The sequence below is a fragment of the Crocuta crocuta genome, unplaced genomic scaffold (assembly GCF_008692635.1).
Source record: "Crocuta crocuta isolate KB4526 unplaced genomic scaffold, BGI_CrCroc_1.0 scaffold531, whole genome shotgun sequence".
In the NCBI taxonomy this organism is placed as follows: domain Eukaryota; kingdom Metazoa; phylum Chordata; class Mammalia; order Carnivora; family Hyaenidae; genus Crocuta; species Crocuta crocuta.
In genome coordinates this window covers 2899740-2905517 of record NW_027531997.1, presented here as the reverse complement: position 1 = coordinate 2905517, position 5778 = coordinate 2899740, and the positions used below count along the sequence as shown (strand labels likewise).

The 5778-nt window shown below is 37.3% G+C and overlaps 1 pseudogene; it reads left to right on the top strand.

Annotated features, from left to right (window-relative positions):
- LOC144240767 (glutathione S-transferase P-like) overlaps positions 1–5778 on the top strand; it is a 19442-nt pseudogene that overhangs the window by 11112 nt on the left and 2552 nt on the right.

Here is a 5778-nt window from a genome sequence, read left to right as displayed (position 1 = left end):
TTTGAAGTTCGTAATTCTTTTACCGTGTATTTATTTTGAGGAGGGTGGTGCAGAGAGAGGGAAACACAGAATCCAAAGCAGGCTCCAAGCTCCAAGCTTGGCAACACAGAGCCCAATGCGGGGCTCGAACTCAGGAGCCATGAGATCATGATATGAGCTGAAGTGGGACCCCCTAACCGACGGAGCCAGCCGGGATCTCCTGTGATTTTTAAAAAAAAAAAAAAAAAAAAGTAGTTGATTTCATTTCATCTATCATAGGCTAGGTCTATTTTGATTTGCATTTTAATCTGGTACCTGATCAAACTATCTCTCTGTAATCATAGTGTGTGTGTGTGTGTGTGTGTGTTCGCGCCACATGGTGTGCATTTTAGCTTCCATAGATAAGCAGTCAGAACTCACACTTTGCAACAAAGTCAGAAGTCAAACTCTTAAAATTTAAGAGCAGAGATGATTGGATTACAGCACACTATCTTCAATAACACAGAGGTAACTTTCTCAGAGCAAAGGCCTCTTTAATAAATCCAATATTGTCCTTCAACTCTAAACCTCTTTTCCATTCTAAACACAACCAATAGTCAACCAGCGTGGTCAAGATTAAAATTATAGGTCATTTTGGGTATTAATTTTGGATTTGGCCATTAAATCACCTAGTGCTCATTTTTTCCTAGAGTAAAGCTTTCTTAATTAACTTTATTAATTAGCTTCATGAGAGATTATATACATACTATTGGTTGTTCCACACAATTGCAAACTATATGCAACAACATAATTTTTTTAAACCTTCAAATTTAAAGGATTTCTAGCCATGGTTACACTGTGAAGTTATAAATATTTCAGATTACACAGCATGTAAGTGAATGCTGAGTAGGGCTCAGCAGTCTAATTTGTATTATTAATCCATCTATTCTCCGGAAAACGGGGGGCAGTGAGAGAAGATATACTTGTTCCAGTTTTATTCTACTAGGACCATTAATTCCCAGATTAGTAATATGTGTTTCCTTAGAAATATTATTATTTCCCTTCAATTCTTGAAGTATTGCCCTAAATGTCATCTTTGTTGACTATAAGCTTCCAGGAAAACTTAACATCTTTGTGTTTCTACAGGAGCAGACATATGGAAGGTAGAGTAAATGGAAGAAAACTCTTGCCTACTCTGAGATAAATTATCACTCAATAAATGACATAAGTGGGGCACCGGGGTGGCTCAGTTAGTTGAGTATCTGACTCTTGATTTTGGCTCAGGTCATGATCCAGGGTTGTGGGATCGAGCCCTTCATCTGGCTCCACACTGAGCATGGAATCTGCTTGAGATTCTCTCTCTGTTTATCTCTCTCTCACTCTCTCCCCCTCTGCCCCTCTCCCCACACATTCTCTCTGCATATAAATAAATAAGTAAATAGTATAACATAATACAACATAACATAAATAAGGCACTTGTGTCTGTTCTACCAATGTGTTTGTGTTTTCACATGATTTGATAAAATGTTAGGATCATTAATTACCAGACATAGTTGTTAAGGACTTTGTAATATTTCCCAAAATTCAAAAAAAAAAAAAAATGTAGCATCAATTCTTGAGGCAATATCGAAAGAGACATTAATGCATTTTTTAATGAATTACAACATCCTTGAAATAAGCGTCTAGTGTTTGAAAGGCAAACAACCTTCTTAGTTATATATGTCCTATTGGGATTGTTTTTTTCTCAGAAGGATGGAATTGCAAACAATTCTGTTGGGATTTTTCTAAATGCCATATTACTTGATCACAAACTTAAAAAATAAACAAACAAAACCACTCTCAACAAGCTAGGGCCACTGATATAATCTAGCCACAATACTTTGTCATCAAACCAGACAATAGAAATGGTTCTTCCACTGTGTCACTTCAGCCAAGTTAGAGCGAGGAAAAGACTGACGTCATCATGAAGTCAGAAATGCACAGACAAAAAGTTAACAATGGCAGATCAAACTATCTAATTCTTTTTTATTTTAATGTTTTATTTATTTCTAGGCGAGAGAGAGACAGCGTGAGCAGGGGAGGGTCAGAGAGAGAGGGAGTCACAGACTGAAACAAGGCTCCAGGCTCCGAGCTGACCGTCAGTACAGAGCCCAACGCGGGGCCCGAACCCACGAACCGCGAGATCATGACCTAAGCGAGAAAGTCGGACGCTTAACCGACTGAGCCGCCCAGGCACCCCCAAACTATCTAATTCTTAACTGTGCTAAGAACTTGGTTCTTGCGAATAACTTTGCTATTCTTGGTTACTGGGTAAAACACTTTAAAAGATAAAGGTTTATTTTTGTCTCACATTTTAGCAGATGAATATTACTGGCCGAAAGGAAAGCTAACAAAGTCTAATTCTCTAGCAAATCTTGCCCCGAGCTGTTGCGCTATCAGCAGCGGAAGCATTTGTTACTCACCACTGAAAGATCATCTAGTAAAGGTTTTTTCCTACTATTTTCATCCTAATGACCAGAAGACACACAAAGAGTAAAATGATGTCAGGTCACAAATCAAAAGGCCAAAAAATAAATGTTGACTCAGGTAGGCATCTAATCATTGTTGTATTGGCTTTTGCTTCAAGTTAAACTCTACTTTGAGATAATAAAAGATTTCTGCACTTGTCCATAAATTAAAACATATAGAATTTTTGGTGGTAAGAAAATATTTTATTGAAGATTTTTTTATTTAGTCTTGAAAGATAGAGCCTTTGCTCTTACTTGCTTTCAATGCATCATTTCGAGTGAACTTGTGTTGTTCTAGCCTTCAAAATGTGTGGAGACTTAGCGCTGCAAACTTGTTGGTGAGGAGTAAGGAAAAGCCTCATTTCTTTGGTATAATGTTGCCATCTGTGGCAGAGACTTCTTTATATTTACCAATGCAGCTTAGTTGAAACATTTTATTAAATGAGGATAGTTAATATGTTATCCACAGGCGAATGGCTAGGAAAATATCCTCCAGTTTACTGTATTGCCATTAATGTACCAAAAGTTGATAAACTGACAAGTGAAGCTATTTTGAGAGAAGGTATTTTGAGAGAAGGGGGTGCCACTTGGATAAGGGAATGATATAGGTCTTAATTCTATGTAATATGTCTTGATGAGAATAGAGGCAAAGTCTGATAATAAAGAGAAGAAAGTACCCATTAACAAAGCAAATGACTGGTGCTTTATAATCAACTAAATAATTCTTGTTGGCCAGCTTCCCAATAAAGGTGATGAGAAAAGGTGATGAGAAAGATGATGACGCTGGTGGTGGTGGCAGTAGTGATGGTAGCGATGGTGTGTTTTTGATACTTGGCTTGGTTCTGCTATGCTAAATCTGGTGGCTTCCAATGTACATTATGTTTAGGAACTGGCAAATGTTAAGGGTTTGCCAAAACCCCTATGACATATTTGATACCACTGATGAATTACTACAGTGGATATGGAGTTTATAAGTCATGTTATCCAAATGAATAAGTTAAAGTTAATTAATTACGTTGTTTATTAGGGAGGGTTTGGATATCAGGCAAAGCAAAATAACACAGCTGTATGAATTCCGTAATGAAATTGATTATTGCTTAAAATTTTATGTATAAGATTATTCTGATAGGCAGCATCATACAGTGAAATACAGGCCATTATTCGTATTCTTGTTTAATAAGTATACATAAAGAGAAGAAATTTATCTTTTTCTTTGGGAAGGAAAGAGTGCCACATTTCAAACATTACTGATAAGTGGATTCCTTTTTATCTTTGTTATCCCATCTGTAAAGCAATAGTTGATAACATTCAAAGGGGATTATAAACTCAACCATTCTTCCCCCTTTTTGCATTACAAATTCTGGTGTAAAGAGTTCTTTATCATCCTTGAGATGTGTCGTTGGCTATATGTATATTGGAGTTATGGTATATGTCTATTTAATGTGCAATGTGTTCACTGCAGCCGTAGGGAAATCAACAAACAATAGCTTTCTGAATTAAGCTTACCTTTAACATCATAGGAAACAAATGGCCTCCCTTGTAACACAGCTTTACGTAATGATACATGATTTCTTGAGTTCCAGGAAGTATTTTTAAATGTTAATTTAAATTCTATCTTTAAAGGCGCTTGGGTGGCTCAGTCGGTTAGGCGTCTGACTTTGGCTCAGGTCATGACCTCACGGTTCGTGGGTTTGGGCCCCGCGTTGGACTCTGTGCTGACAGCTAGCTCAGAGCCCGGAGCCTGTTTCAGATTCTGTATCTCCTTCTTTCTGTGACCCTCCCCTGCTTATGCTCTCTCTCTCTCTCTGTCAGAAATAAATAAAACATTAATTTTTTAAATTCTATCTTTAAAAAAATCTGGCAGCACTGAACTAATAATGAATAATAACTCTTGGGACAAGAATAAAAGAATAGAGTCAAATTAACAAAAGCAGGTCACTCAGTTATACAAAGACTGCATGATAAGGTACGTAGTCTTGAAAATCCTTAACTCTAGTCTCTAAGCTTGATCTGAGCATGTTCTATAACTTATCTTTTGCTCCCATTTATCATATCTTGATGAATTATATCACTTCTGACATAAAATAGTTGTCTAATCAGATTTAGTTCAAAGGCTTCTTTGGTATACTTGTTAGCCTGAAATTCGTGCCAATTTGTACAGTCACATAAAATAATTAGTAGGGGAACAAACAAACCAAAAGATGCCCAAAACATTATTCCCAGTTGTGCTCCAATTTGCTCTCAATGCCAGCACTTAGTGAAAATTTTCTTTGTGCAAATCTCAAGAGTCTTAGGCAAAGATGCTACTAAAGAATACTGAAGTCCATGCACACATATTATACAGGTTAATAGAAAACTCTCCTTTTGTTAAAGCTAACATTCAATTTGTGTTCGTGAAATTCCCATAGTAACATTCCACTTAATTTACATCCTTTCATCATACCCTGGTTTTTTTTTTTTAAATTTGATCAGTTTCATCGTATTCTAGAATTATAAAGAATGCCGGTATCCCAACATAATACTTTTGTTTTCACAATAATAAGCTTCCTTAAGCTTATTTTCCATGAGAGTCAGTAGCTAGCAAGTCCTCCAGGCTCAAATAAACTGTCTTGTGGTCTTGGTAAGAAGCTGCTGCTTTCCTGCAGCAGAGCTGAATCCATGCAAAGTCTGCAGTGCATACCTTCCTCAGTTGGCTTTTCAAAAAATTCAACAGTCTTTTCTATCCCCTAAAGCTAGAGATAGCATTTATGGATTCTGCAAGATTTAGGATTGGAAAGGGCTTTAGATATCATTCATTCACTGCCTGTTTTTCCCCTTTCCTCACACGTGGCTCTCCTTTGTTACATTCCCACTAAAGGATTAACCTCTAGAGGGGTGAAATCCCAATATCAGAGAGGTCACTACCTTCAGAAACAGCTCATTCCACCCATGGTCCGTGCTGAATGCTGTAAAATTCTCCTACAGGGCCAGAATCTATAGGGTCCACAACTAATGCCAGTTTAATTTTCTTGTGCTTGTAGTTATGCAACTTATTTCTTGAATGCCTACTTGGTGTCAGACTTGTTTCAGGTACCGAGAGAAAAAAATACCNTTGGGAAACAAAGCAAACCCCTTTTCCTGAAGAAAATCCCTGAAATATCTGAAGCCAGCTAGCATGTCTCCTAAGTGTGGTCTTCCAGGGGATACAAATGAAAGTCCATCATATAACATGATTCAAGCCCCCTTCTAACCCAAACCTTCCTGTGCGTGAACTCCAATCTACTGATTTCATTCTTTAAATATTGTGCCTGGAAACACCAAATAGGGTCCAATG